The following is a 16,402-nucleotide window of genomic DNA, read 5'->3' as shown; positions in this document are numbered from 1 at the left end:
TCAAGGTCATATTTTTTGTTTGGCAAGCGTTGCCATTCAAGAAGTCCCACAGGCCACTTGTTGGCCATGATTGTTATTTCTGGCAAGTTGAGGGACCACACAAAGGCTCTCTCATTGGTTTGGGCTGGAAAGGAGTCAAGGAAGAGTGTGTGAGTTAGAGAGAGAAAGAGCGTAGGTTGATGAGGAGAGAGAGATGCATGTCTGTACATGTTGTAACAATCCTAGAAGTCTTCCTTTGTATCTTCAATATTGAATTATTTGACTTATATATTTATTGAACATTTACAATGATTATTATTATTATTATTATTATTATTATTATTATTATTATTATCATTATTGATATTGTTATTGTTATTGTAATCATCATCATCATCATCATCATCATCGTTGTCATCATTGTTGCTGTTGTTGTTGTTGTTGTTATTGTTATCAGTTGTCATTGTTATTTCTGTTCTTGATGACTGTTGATGTCACTGCTACTGCGACTACTGCTGCTCTTTCTTGTCACACTAAAACAGTCTCTGTCTGTGCATATATGCACATGTATCGATCATGGATAGCCATGTGGTTAACAAATTTACTTTACAATCTTGAGGTCCCCAGTTAAATCCAACAGTGTGACATTTGGGAGAGATGAAGTTTTTCTAAACTAGCTTTTTTAGTTGACATACATACACACACATATATATATGTATACACGCGTGTACATATACATATAAGTGAAAGCATGGCCTTGTGGTAAGAAGCTTCCTTCCCAACCACATAGTTCTGGGTTCGGTCCCACTGTGTGGCATCTTGTGCAAGTGTCTTCTACAATGGCCTTAGGCTGACCAAAGCCTTGTGAGAGATTTGATATTGGAAACTGAAAGGAGCCTGTCGTACATATATATACTTACTTACTTTACCTACTTGTTTCAGTCAGTTGACTGTGGCCATGCTGGAGCACTGGCTTTAGTCGAAGAAATCGACCCCAGGACTCATTCTTTGTAAGCCTAGTACTTATTCTATCGGTGTCTTTTGTTGAACCACTAAGTTACAGGGACTAAGTAAACACACCAGCATCTGTTGTCAGGTGATATTGGGGGGACAAACATAGACACACAAACATACATATACACACACATGAGCTTCTTTTAGTTTCCATCTACCAAATACACATACAAAGCTTTGGTCGGCCCGAGGCTATAGTAGAAGACACTTGTCCAAGGTGCCACTCAGTGGGACTGAACTTGGAACATTCGCGCTTGCCAGCCATTCCACTGATTCCTCCAACCCCAGCATCCCCATCAAGTCCTTAGTCCCTCTCTTATCAAACAACCTCATGTCACACATTTCTCTCACCATTGCTCTCTCAGTCTTTCTCCAAATTACCATCTCTCTCTCCCTCAAACACCATGCCTCACTCCCATACAGCATTACAGCTCTCACGCAACTCCTATAGACCTTTCCTTTCATCTTCAATATATATCTACACCGTATTGCACCTAAGGACTTATGTTCTTGTTTCTATAATGTTGGTAAGTTGAACTATGAACTTTTATGCTTCTTTTTTCTTCTTTCTTTCCATCTCTCTGTATATATGGAGATATATATATATACGTTTATATATTTGTTGTGCAAGATTTTTTATGTGAAGTCGTGTGTTGAAACAGATATTGTTATATTTCGGAATGGTCATTTTGCCAGTTTAGCCAATAAATGTTACAGGCATCCCCCCCCACACACACACACACTAAATAAACATAGACGCACATAGAGATATAAGCATGCGCAAATGAAGACATACAATACAAATACAAAATGGCTGACAGTTAGTAAGGAGAGACACAAATAAGAAAGAAGAAAACAAAGGACCACTGAAGCAGTCACAGGAGTGTGACGAAAGAACTCTGGCTGAAATAAGATTAAGATTAATGTAAAAAATGAATAACACTGAAGCAAAGTAACACCAAAAATATAGTGTGTGTGTTTTTATTGGCTAAACTGGCAAAATAGCCATTCTGAAATATAACAATATATACATATATATATATATAAATTATATATATATACGTATAAATTAAATTAGAGATAAAACCACTATTAGGCAACTCAAACAGTGAAAGACATAAACCAAAACATAAAAAACAAAAAATGAATATACATATATATATATATATATATATATATATATATATAATATATATATATATATTGTTTTTATGTTTTTTATGTTTTGGTTTATGTCTTTCACTGTTTGAGTTGCCTAATAGTGGTTTTATCTCTAATTTAATTTATATTTATACTGTGAAATTTGATTTAATCCTAAATCTAATTTTTCTCTGTAAGTTTGGATATACTCCCTAATATTATTATTATTATACACATATATATATATAATATATATATATATATAATATATATATATATAAGGAACGGCCATAATAGGCCATTCACCCACTAGAAATAACAGCCAAAGCTTCTACCGCAAATAAAGATCAATTTATTTGCGGTAGAAGCTTTGGCTGTTATTTCTAGTGGGTGAATGGCCTATTATGGCCGTTCCTTAATTGTTAATGTTGAACTTAAAATGGTCTATGACTATTTAATTTTTTTCCCGCTGGGCCGCTGGTGGCAATAAATTCTACAAATTTTCCTTGCCACCCTATATGATTAATTATATATATATATATATATATATATATATATTAAGTGTAGGAAGAAATGGAGCTGAATGAAGATTTAACAAAATTCCTTTTTATTATTTTCTACATATGTTACGAAGGCTGCAAAGTCCCTAATACAGATTGAATAAGGAGTCCATTTTGCAGCCTTCTCTTCAGGAAAATCCAGGAACTTAATTCTCCAACAAAATGCACAGCAAGCTTTTCGACAAAAGCTCACGAGGAGCCCATGAAATAAATGGCACAAACAGTTTATCTATATGTATATATGTATATATATGTATATATATATATGTGTGTGTGTGTGTGTGTGTGTGTGTGTGTGTACATGATATATGATGAATTTCTAGAATGAAGTTCCATTAATCTGATCAATTTTGTTAAAAATAGAGGATACAAGTTGTTAAAATTCATAAGAAATTCAATTCTTGCAGACAATTGTTTTTTACATAGATATAATAATAAAATATTTTAATGAATTTACATTATTATCATATCTCTGTACAAAATGATTGTCTGCAAGAATTAAACTTCTTATGAATTTTAACAACTTATCTCCTCCATTTTTAGCAAAATTGTTGAGATTTATAGAACTCCATTCCATTAATTCTGAATACATTATATACAAGTACTACTTTCATATCTTCGCAAATTTACATCTGTAAACTCCCAGCAAAGTATGAAGAATCAACATCAGAAGTATTATTTGGAAACCTCCAATTAAAGGACGAATCCACATTCAACCTTATACACCTGTATATATATATATGTAGGGAGAATTCACAAAAAAACTGTATATATATATATATATATATATATATAAATATATAAATATATATTTATATGTATATATGTATGTATGTATGTTTGTGTATATATATATATGTATATAGATAAAGATACATATAGATACACATACATGCACACATACAAATATATTGACACTCACTTGCAGCCATATATGTATGTATATATACATACATATATATATGTATACATATATATATATATATGTATGTATGTATATATACATACATATATATGTATATATATATATATAAAAAATCTTGCACAACAAATATATAAACGTATATATATATATATATATACCACACATACATACACACATACATACAAATATCATGTACATACATACAAATATACTGACACATAAACACACCCTCATATACAGACATCACACAGATAGATAGCGAGAGAGAGAGAAAGAAGGAGAGAGAAACAGAGCGTGAGAGAGAGAGAGAGATGCGCGCGCATGTGTGTTAATGTATGGCTGTGTTTGTCGAAGTGGAGGCAGCCGTAAACCTTTCTGTGTGATTCTTCCTTACAAGATGTACAAACGAATGATTGACATGGTTTATGTTGTGACACTGACTTGTTGAACAGATCAATGATGGCCTGTTAGAGACAACAAACGGCTTTGTTGCAGGTAGATTGACTTATGTGATGGAGGAGGAGAGAGAGGAGGGACAGGGATGGAGAGAGGGAGAGGTGGAGAGATCGGAAGGGGGAAGAGGGAGAGGGGAAGTGGGAATAGAAGGGGAGAGGAGGGGAGAGAGAGGAAGAAAGAGAGAGGCAAGTATAAGAGGGAGAGAAAGTGAGAGAGAGAGGCAAGTATAAGAGGGAGAGAAAGTGAGAGAGAGAGGCAAGTATAAGAGGGAGAGAAAGGGAGAGAGAGGAAGAAAGAGAGAGGTAAGTATAAGGGGAGAGAAAAAGAGAGAGAGAGGCAGCATAAGAGGGAGAGAAACAGAGAGACAGAGAGACAGAGAGACAGAAAGTTATGCGCTGAAAAAGCAGAGTTGCAAGGAAAAGAAAAGTTACGAGAGAAAAACAAAGAAAAGAAGAGAGAAAGAGATAGTGAGGAAGACAGACAGACAGGCAAACAAACAGGCAGACAGACAGACAGACAGACAGACAGACTGACAGACAAAGTGGGTGAGGCTGTCCTAAAAGGAAATATCCAATAGACATTTAATTAATACAGCCCCTGCCTTCTTCATCTCCTGGTCACTCAACGGAGCTATTTACACATTATAATGCAACGACATGATTGGTTGATATTGATTTCTTCTTTCTGAAGTCTAAAGAAATGATAATGCACCAGACTAAATATCTTACAATATTTACTCAAGTCCTTGTATATAGTTCCAATTCAAACTGTGCCACTCACTAACTTAACATTTGTTTTATTGTCTTCCATGCAGATGGCGTCTCTGGGTAATTTAGTTTCTAAATAATCCAAGTTCACCAGACCGAACAAATGTTTATACAAACAGTCTTGTGCAATCCAACATTATTATTATTGTGTTGTTGTTATTATTATTGTTGTTATTATTATTATTATTATTATTATTATTATTATTATTATATTATTATTATTATTATTATTATTTATTTTATTATTATTATTATTATTATTATTATTGAGTGAGAGAGCAGTGCATGCCATCAAAGTGACACTGGGGTAAAATATACGAAGCCCAGTATACCCATCATGACTACCCGTCTGATAAGGGTACACTAGGCACATGCATCACAACCATATGTGCTCGGCATGGTGATCGCATATCAAGATAAACAGCACATGACCTTGCAGGGTTAGAATTTTCTTCTGGTCGAGTAGCCCATCCTATTATTATTATTATTATTATTATTATTATTATTATTATTATTATTATTATTATTATTATATGTTTGACTTTTGCTTTACATTTGTACAAGTTGGCTCCAAGTCTCACCCAGAGACCTCAAGAGACAACAAGTTGGAAGTTCGTGTTGGTGTTATGCCTAGGGTGCCATATATTTGGTTTTGTACTTAGTGTTGTACTAGTGAATGTCTAAAAAACCATACGAAAATTATGTTTGTTTTAAAATTTGAGATTAAATAGAAAGTATTTTGCGTAGGATATGAGCAGTTCCCATGAGCATTATCTTTTGAATTTCGGCCATTTTGGGGTTTCCTGGTATCTGAGTTAGGGTTAGGGTAAAGAATTAATTATTATTAAAATAAAAAGAATTAATTATTATTATTATTATTATTTATTATTTACTTTTAATCTGCATGTTTGTTACAATCACTTGTGGTGACACACCCAGTGAAGGATAAGAGATGTTACAGCATGACTGAAAGCTTGGGGAGGGGAAGTGGCAGGGGCAGTTGTGTTAAATTACCTCCATGTAATACAACACATACATTTAAATTGATAGGGATTTTCTAAGGATGTGGGCAGTACATGTCAGCACAAACTTTTGGATTTCTCTGAGAAATGGTTCTCCTGGGATATTCTTTTCTATTCTTTTCTACTCTAGGCATGAGACTCAAAATTTTTAAGGAGGAGGCCAGGTCGATTAGATCGACCTCAGTACGTAACTAGTACTTAATTTATTGACTCTGAAAGGGTGAAAAGCAAAGTTGACCTCGATGGAATTTGAACTCAGGGATATTATCTAGATGTTTCTGACATCTCTTTGTTATACCTAGGGCATCCACAATAACAGGAACAGTTCTCGCTTTAAGATGCCACATCTTTTTTATTTCAATTTTCTCTCTCTCTTGTTGCTCCCACATGACCATCGTCCATCTTTCGTTTCCTCACATGATCATCTTCCTTTTCCTGCACGAACGTTTCAATGAGCAGACATGTTTTTCTCTCTCTCATCTATCTTTTCTCTTTTCAAAAAACAAAAATGTTTCTCCCAGCATTCACTGCTTTCCTCTCGTTCTGGTCTAACAACCCTCTGTGTTTGTTTTTGTTCAGTTTCCTTGTATGTCTCCACTGTCATTTTTTTTGGTTCTCAGCTTTGACCCTCCATAAATCCTAAGTTTTATTTTAGAATTTATGTGAGCAACTGTCTTTGAAGACTCATATTGTCATTGAATGCTCAAAATGAGGAGTAGATAGACAGCCAACAACTGATGAAGAGTCTTTTCTCTCTGTTAACTTGTCCTGTTTTCCATTTTTTTCTCGTTCTTTATAAACCAATTGAGTGAGCCTATAAATAATGCACCTATAAAGACAACTGAAAACAGGTGTAAGCCAAATTTGTGCTAATAAAAGAATTATATGTAATATCTATTATTTTTAACTTATTTCATATATATATATATATATAATATATATATATATATATATATGTACATATTTCGTTTTTGGATTTGGTTTGCAAGATCCTTTATATGAGTTCGTGTGTTGAAGCATATTCTGTTATGTCTGGGGAGAGTCATTTTCTTTTTGTGCCTTATAATGTAACACACTCACCGGTAAAATTTCCTCTTTTTCACCTTATTTTTATTATCCTAAAATTTTTGCTGCATCTTGCAACCTTTTCAATAGTTTTGCAAAAATAAGAAAAAAGTGGAAATTTTACCGGTGAGTGTGTTACATAATAAGGCACAAAAAGAAAATGACTCTCCCCAGACACAACAGAATATATATACATATACATATATATATATATATATATATATATATATATATATATATATATTATATATATATATATATTCGTATATATATATATATATTGATATACATATATATATATAAGGAAAATAAAACAAGGTAGAAAATGCTAAAATAATTTTATCATGAAGAACATTTTAGTACCGGTTTCAGGCTTTGTAAATTATTCCTTTTTTCAGTCTGTCTGTGGCTCTCTTGTTTTCTCTTGTATATATATATATATATATATATATATATATATACATATATTCTGTAGTTTCAGCTAAGTGCTGATGCACTGCCATTGTTTAAATGGGACTGCCATGACCAAGATTCGAACCTGGGTTACCACGGCCACAACGTGGAGTTCTAACCACTAGACAATCCCAGCCACTTGGGTTTCTTTCTGTTTCCATGCACCAAATCCTCTTGCAAGGCTTTGGTCAACCTGAGTTGAAATAGAAAACATTTGCCCAAGGGACCACACAGGGGGACTGAACCAGAAACCATCTGTTTTGGAAGCAAACTTCTTACCAAACAGCTATGCTGTGCATAATCTAAAAATAATTCTTGTATAAGCCAAAAATAGTAACAAGCTAGAAAACTGCACTAGAGTCTGAAATACATGAAATTTTTATTTTATAATACTGTGTATCAGAGAACCGCATACATAAATGTCCACTTGACTTGGTTGATTGACATTTGTCTCGACAGTTGTAATGGTCAGACAATGAGAGAAAATAATATGGAGTAGCTGGCTGTGCTAGAAATATTGACTGTGTGTCCTTCATATCATACATTATATCTTAATCTCTTACCAAAAAGAGAAAAAAAGACACTTTGGACAGTGCCATTCTGAACAGGGTGTGAAGAGTAGATAGGCTTAGGTGTGGGTATGAGGTTGAGAAGTTTCCATTACAATCATGTGGTCTCAGGTTCTATCCCATTGTGCAGCGGCTTGGGCAAGTGTCTTCTACTATAACCATAGGCCAGCCAAAGCCTTGTGAGTGATTTGAGTAAACAAAAAGTGAAAGAAACCCACCATATACGTATGTGTGTATTTCTATATAAATGAATATATATATATATATGTATATATATGTATATATGTATATATATTTCTTTATTGCCCACAGGGGGCTAAACATAGAGGGGACAAACAGGAACAGACAAAAGGATTAAGTCGATTACATTAACTCCAGTACGTAACTGGTACTTATTTAATTGACCCCGAAAGGATGAAAGGCAAAGTTGACCTCTGTGGAATTTGAACTCAAAACGCAATGGCAGACGAAATACTGCTAAGCATTTCACCCAGCGTGCTAACGTTTCTGCCATATGTGCACATATATGTGTGTGTATGCATACATACAGGTAAGGCACAGCTGTGGTGTGATACATCCTGCATTATGACAATGTAACTTCATTGTCTGCCTGACAGGTCCATATGGCATACCTCAATAACTGACCCTGCTTGTTGTGTTTGCTCGTTATCTAACAGTAGAACAGCCCACTTCTCACTTGGGGTTGTCCACCACAACACCTCCCCCTTTGAGATTTTTTTTCTCCTTTCACACAGCATTATTACTTTTTTTTCCATTTCTTATTCTTCCACACACAGAATTAATTTCTTTTCAGAATGCCACAGGTAGTACCAGTCTACATTGTTTACTGGAAGCGCTTACTAACACATAGTGACCTGACTTAAATCTTTCAAATGGATTTATATTATATCTCACTATGTGTAGTTCAGTTCTGTGTTGGAGTTCCAGTTTTATCAGACATATTTTTCTTCAGAATCTTTTTTCAATAGAATTTATATATTTTTCCCTGTGTGTGGTTCAGTTCTGTGTTAGTCTTATCTGCCACTATGTGTAGCTTGACTCCTCGTCTCCACTGATATGTCCTGTCTTATGACAATGTACCTTCATTGTCTGCATGACTGGCCCATATGGTGAACCTCACTGACTGACCCTGCTTGTTGTGTCTGTCCACTGTTTAACAGTAGTGGAACAGTCCACTTCTCACTTGGGGGTATCCACTACAACATGGGGTAAATAGCTTGATTGCCAATCATATGGTTCAGGGTTCAGTCCTACCGTTTGGCACCTCGGGCATGTGTCTTCTACTATAGACTTGGGCTGACTAAAACCTTGTGAGCATGTTTGGTAGACGGAAACTGAAAGAAACCCACCATATATATATATATGTATGTGTGTGTGTATGTGAGTCTGTCTGTCTTTGTGTCTGTGTTTACATTCCTGTAACTTAGCGGTTCAGTTCAGCAAAGGAGATGATAGAATAAGTACTAGGCTTTAAAAAAGTTACTGAGACAACTCATTTGACTAAAAATTCTAGAAGGTGTTGCCACAGCATGGCCACAGTCAAATGATCGAAACAAGTAAAAGATAAAAGATAAAAGAATTGTGTATGAATAGGTTTTGTAAATAAATATATTTTGTTTACATTTAAAACATACATATAGTAATATATTTCGTTTTGTATGGCATGTATTGCAATTGTTAATTTGTTATTTAAATAAGAGTTTTTATTTAAAACTTGCAGACTCAGAATCTCTGATGTTCAAAGTTTGTTTTTTTTTATTCAAAGGCATTATAAAAATGTTTGGGGATGTATTGGAAAAAAATCATGTTAAGAAACTTATAGCTGGTTTTAACATGTGTTTGCATAACTTAATTTTCTTCTGTGAATAAAATATATTTGTATATTTTAATATCAATAACCTTATATAAACATATATCAACAGATGTACGGAGACAGGAAATGACATATTTTTTTTATTTCTGTTCATCATATAAAATAGGATAACATGAAAAGTGGATGTTTTAGCAATGGAAATATTGGAAATAGTAAGATATTAAAAAATGTTATCTCATGGTTTAACATTTTAAAAACGCTTGTGGTGAATTACAGTTCATCACTTAGTTAAAAAGAAATTTGAAAACCACATTTTGATAAAAATATATAATTTGAATTGGAATTTTTAAGAATTTTCTAGATAATAGGTACTTTAAGTATTGCTTTCTTTCAGTAAAAGTTACATAATTCCAAATAAGTAAGATGTAGCTTTCTCCCTTATGACAAAGATATACACCCACTTAATAGTTGCGGGCTAGTTGTGCACATGTTCAGTCATGAACACCTGGCTGCAAGACATAGTAGAGATTCGCCACATCAACAAGCCATTATATCCCTCTCCTTTAAATATTGCCTGATGAATGTGAGGGTTAGGGTTAGAGTTCCCTTTTTGGATAGACTTGTGACTGGTGACAAAAAATGGATCTTCTATCAATATGTTAAACGTTGTAAACAGTGGCTTGGTAAAAGGGGAAAAGCTCAACCACAACCGAGAAGGGAACTTCATGGGAAAAAGGTTCTTCTCTCTATCTGGTGGGATTGCAAAGGAGTAATTCACTTTGAATTGTTACCATCTAATGCAACAATCAATGTTCAAGTCTACTGTCAGCATTTAAAGCGTTTGAACCAAGCTGTGAAGTAAAAAAGACCCGCTTTATTTAATCGAAAAGGAGTGATGTTTCATCAAGACAATACAAAGATCATAATGCAAGACAATGCAAAGATCACATCACAGAAGATCGAAGAGCTTGGTTGGGGAAAAATTCCTCATCCACCTTATTCTCCTGACCTTGTTCCTTCAGACTACCATTTGTTTCATAGTTTACAGAATCATTTGGGGAACGTAACTTTTGCAAGCCAGGAGGAGGTCAAAACTGACATTTCAGAGTTCTTCACTTTGAAACCAAAAGAGTTTTACATTGATGGGATTAAAAAGCTTGTAAATAGATGGAAGAAAGTCATAGATAATGAGGGAAAGTACATTGTTGATTAAATTTCAATTAAATAGAACATTTGATCACTTGTTTTCTTTATTCAAAATTCTGACAGAACTTATGGGATGACCTGATAGCTTTTTTGGTTTCCTTTTAAATAGAGAGAGAGTGGGGGACAGGAGATATAGGGAGAGTATAGAAATAGTAGGACAAAGAGAGTAACAATTAAGTTATGAGAAAGAGAAATATATGACAACAGAATACATTGCTAAAAAGAGAGAGGGGAAATGGGGAGAGAGAGAGAGAGAGAGAGAGTGAGTGAGAGAGAGAGAGAGAGAGAGAGAGAGAGAAAATGGATAGACTGGTTAGAGAAACTAATACAACTATTACAATATCAACAACAACAATGCTGACAAAACTGATGGAGCCAAAGACATGTCATGTGACTAACAAACATAAAACTGTTTTAGATTTTCTTTGTCACAGTTTAAATTTCAGTTTGAATGTTATCACACATTAAAGAAATATTGGGGAAGCTAAAGAAAATAGTGTTGACATGGGTGCATGTGACCCCCATAATTCTATTTTAAATAAGTTTGGTCTCTGTGTATTTGTCTGTAAAATACTGTGTTGCTGTTATGTTTTGAAGATTAAGATTTTATTATGTTTTGGCACTTAAGAGAATACTTGGTAATTGTGTTTCATGGGCATAATTCTTTCTTTAATAGTCAAAACAAAACTAAAAAATAAATAAATTAAAGAAGAAATAACAGTAGTTTCAATATTATTACTCACGATTCCATTTCCCCGAAATTCTTATCTTGTCTCAAAACATTTTCGTATCAAATGAGCTGACGTGTTTGAATTGTCATAACAAAATAATCAAAATAACAATAAAGAACTAAGAATCATTGTCACATTATTGCCAAAAGAAATATTGGAAAAAACAAAAAAAAAAAAAAAAAAATTTTAATGTTGCCTGAAGACATTGGTATTTACTTGCATAAAAAAAGAAGAAAAAAAAAAATCAAAATTAGGTTTTATATGAACAGGCATAACCTTACACTTTCCAAATTACCTTGTTGCATTATTTTATCTGATATAACTTTTCTCCAGATATCTCCAATATTGTGATATTCTATAATACAAACCTTATAACTAATTCTAAAATTCCATTTATGTTTTCGCTTAGTATCATCATCTATCGATAATTTTGTGTAAGCATAAATTACATCAGTTACATAATAGATATTTCCATATATTGCGATGTTCTATTGTTCAGTCACTCCATAACTTTTGATCTTTCATAATATTATTTGTAGTTTCAGGAATAGCTCTGTGGTAAGAAGTCTGCTTCCCGACCACATGGTTTCAGGTGCAGTCCTACTGTGTGGAACCTTGGGCAAATGTTTTCTACTATATCTTCAGGTTAACTGAAATTCTTGTGAGTGGATTTGGTAGACAGAAGCCTGTCATGTGTGCATGTATACTCTTTTATTTGTTTCAGTCATTTGACTGCGGCCATGCTGGAGCACCGCCTTTAATCAAGCAACTCGACCCCGGGACTTATTCTTTGTAAGCTCAGTACTTATTCTATCGGTCTCTTTTGCCGAACCGCTAAGTGATGGGGACATAAACACACCAGCATCAGTTGTCAAGCAATGCTAGGGGGACAAACACAGACACACAAACATATATGCACACACACACACACAACACACACACACACACACACATATATATATATATATATATATATATATATATATACATATATACGACGGACTTCTTTCAGTTTCCACCTACCAAATCCACTCTTAAGGCTTTGGTTGGCCCGAGGCTATAGTAGAAGACACTTGCCCAAGGTGCCATGCAGTGGGACTGAACTCAGAACCATGTGGTTGGTAAACAAGCTACTTACCACACAGCCACTCCTGTGCCTATGTGTGGCCTTATTTTGACATTTTGTGATGTTGTAGATAAATGTCATATATTTCCAATATGCTGTAGAAATATATCTGCCCTTGAAGAAATAGTACCTTGCTTAAGGTAATATTAAGGGTTTGCAACAGGAAGAGCATCCAGCCATAGAAAATGTATGTATGTGTGTCTGTGTCTTTGCATTTGTCTCTGTCTTCCCACTGCTTGGTAACCTGTGTCGCTTTGTTTATGCCCCTGTAACTCAGGGATTTGATAAAAGAAACCAACAGAATAGGTACCAGACTTTACTGGAATCAATTTGTTTGACTAAAATCCTCTCAAGACAATGTCTAGGCATCACCACAATTGAAAGGTAAAGATATTCATCACAATACTACCTGCCTTATAGAAACTGAGACACACCCATATTCCTGGCGATGGGCCTGATTGACTTGGAGAGATTGTTGTCAATGATGGCCTGGATCTTACCAGCAAATTCAGGTGTTCTTTTCTCACCAGAACAATCAGAGTGAGTTTTCCAAGCTGCTGTACCTTTGTAATCACCATAAGACTCATCCAATTCTTTCCAAATCCTCTACACTGTCCTCAGATTGACACCCAAACACTCTGAAATGGAGCTGATTTGGCAGAATCATTACTGTGCTGGGCCTTTTGTCCATCTGTCTGGATGTTCAGAGTTCAAACTCTGTCAAGATTCACTTTGCCTTTCATCCTTTCAGAGTTCATAAAATAAGTCCCAGGTAAGCACTAGGGTCCATATAATCGACTTAGCTCCTTCCTCAAACTTGCTGGCTTTGTGCCAAAATTTGAAACCAAATTTTAGCACAAATTGGAGCTTCCAACACGAATGCCAAACAATACAGCATATTACAGTTCTATATTGTTTCCAAATTTCTGGCAGAGTAAATTATGTCAGGGTGCTGTTTTTCTCACAGGCAGTGCCCAACTGATCCTACTATACTATGTAGTCAACAAAATCAAACACAAGCAATGTACGACAGGCTCCTTTCAGTTTCCATCTACCAAATCTGCTCACAAGACTTTGGTTGACCTGAGGCTATAGTAGAAGACACTTACTCAAGGTGCCACACAGTGTAACTGAACCCAGAACCATGTGATTGGGAAGCAAGCTTTTTATGACACAGCCACACCTGCACCTTATATATACATATATAGCTGCGCCCGCATAGCTCAGTTGGTAGAGCATCAGACTTTTAATCTGAGGGTTGTGGGTTCGAGTCCCCCTGTGGGCGAAGGCAGTTTTTTTTTGTCCAACCCATGCTAGCATGGAAAGCGGACGTTAAACGATGATGATGATGATGTGTGTCTGAGTGTGTATGTGTAGTTAAATAGTTATTTAAACATATTGTTTAAAAAACTAAGGAAAACTATTTGGTCATGGCTAAAATGCTCTTTCTGTTTTTGTTTTTTTTATCACAGGTCAGCTTGATCAGAGCTGGTCTAGTACTAAACAATAAAAAAAAAAAAAAGAAATAATGTCTCTTCTAATCTTGCATTACTTAAATCAATACGTTTAGCAGATTTATGATTGATAATTGAATGTTTATTTCCATTCCAGGAGAAATGCATCAGCAAAGCAGAAACAGAATCGGCAAAGATCAAAGACTATTTAAATTTTGCAGGCCATTAACTACATCTTTGATATTTACATGTTTCAGTTAGTTCGACTTCTACGGTGTTTCAGTTAGTCCGATTTCCAATCGTTTTTCAGATACGTTTCAGGATTATAAATCGATTCCCATCCTTTGGGTCATACAGTCACACAGAAGAACAATGTCTGTGATGTTGAGTTGCTGAGTTTATATCTTATTACAACAGCCACTGAGTTGTTGCTGTTGTTGCTGTTGCTGCTCTTGTCGTTGTTGTTGTGGTTGCTATCCTTACTGTTGTTGTTGTTATTGTTGTAGCTGTTCCTTTTCAATGATACATTTAATTCTCACCGGCTCCAATATGCCTGACTGACATAGAATATGTTCATTCTATTCCTTACAGGAAGCAGTCATTGAGAAATTCCAGATACAGGTATCATCTGCAAGATTCAGGTGCAAATATGTGCATGGTGGGGTTCTCAATCTTTTCCATAAATACTGGGCACAAATCTGTATTCCATCAAGAGTGTGTCCTTAATATACCGCACATCTTTCTTGCCATGTCTTCTGAGCCACTGGCCATATTGTGCTCATCAGCCTCATCTACCGTTTCAGTCCTTCATGCACTTGGGGGTTACACCCCCTGTACAACTATCCTTCTTATTTCTTTATTGCCCACAAGGAGCTAAACGTAGAGAGGACAAACAAAGACAGACAAAGGGATTAAGTCGATTACATTGACCCCAGTACATAACTGGTACTTAATTTATCGACCTCGAAAGGATGAAAGGCAAAGTCGACCTCGGCGGAATTTGAACTCAGAACGTAAAGACAGACGAAATAGTGCTAAGCATTTTAACCGGCGTACTAATGTTTCTGCCAGCTCGCTGCCTTGGGCTTGTACAGTTTCTGTCTACAAAATCTACTCACAAGGTTTTGTTCTATTCGGGTCTGTAGTAGAGGACACATGCCCAAGGTGTCACACAGTGGGACTGAACCTAGAACCATGTGGTCAGGAAGCAAGTTTTTTACCATTTGTTTTCTTTTTTTTGTTTTTCTTTTAATGCCTGGTACCAATCCTATTGGTCTCTTTTACCAAACCGCTAAGTTATGGGGTAATTTTTTTTTTTAAATCTACTTTAAAGATTGAAAATTAGGAAAAAAAAAACAAAACCGAACAATATTACTTGCTTTGTTTAATAATATGATAACCATCATTTTACTGATGGTGAGACAAATAAAATGTTTTAAATTAATTTGTTCGTGTAAAAAGATACTTTAATATAAACAATTTCCTGTTTAAATACAAAGAGTCTTTGTATTTAAGAATTAGAAAATTATTAACCAAATTTTTATTTTCATTTTCAGAAATATAGATTTTTATTTGGTGCTTGTTAATTGGGTAAACTATTGACATTTACTTTGTTTTCTCTGTGAAGGTTTAATAAATAATCTTTTAATATTGTTTAATTAAAAACATTCATTTTAAAGATATTACACTTCATATTTTGTGAACTCAATATATACATTGTACAATATTTGCATTCATATGAGGTGGTGAGCTGGCAGAAACATTGGCATGCTAGGCGAAATGCTTAGCGGTATTTCATCTGCCGCTACATTCTGAGTTCAAATTCCGCAGAGGTTGACTTTACCTTTCATCCTTTCGGGGTCGATTAAATAAGTACCAGGTATGCACTGGGGTCAATGTAATCGACTTAATCCGTTTGTTTGTCCTTGTTTGTCCCCTCTGTATGTAGCCCCTAGTGGGCAGTAAAGAAATAAGAAACATTAGCATGCTGGGTGAAAAGCTTAGTGGTATTTCATCTGCCTTTACGTTCTGAGTTCAAATTCTGCGGAGGTCAACTTTGCATTTCATCTTTTTGAGGTCAATAAATTAAGTACCAGTTGCA

General features: G+C 34.8%; 1 non-coding gene across 1 annotated transcript; it reads left to right on the top strand.

Moving 5' to 3' along the window:
- The first annotated feature begins 14,059 nt into the window (after nucleotides 1-14,059).
- Nucleotides 14,060-14,132, top strand: Trnak-uuu. The gene has a single exon. It is a non-coding gene; the product is annotated as a tRNA-Lys (tRNA).
- Nucleotides 14,133-16,402: the final 2,270 nt, after the last annotated feature.

Source organism: Octopus sinensis, linkage group LG23, assembly GCF_006345805.1.
Source record: "Octopus sinensis linkage group LG23, ASM634580v1, whole genome shotgun sequence".
Lineage (NCBI taxonomy): Eukaryota > Metazoa > Mollusca > Cephalopoda > Octopoda > Octopodidae > Octopus > Octopus sinensis.
The sequence above is the reverse complement of the archived record's forward strand: the minus strand, read 5'-3'. Positions and strand labels throughout refer to the sequence as shown.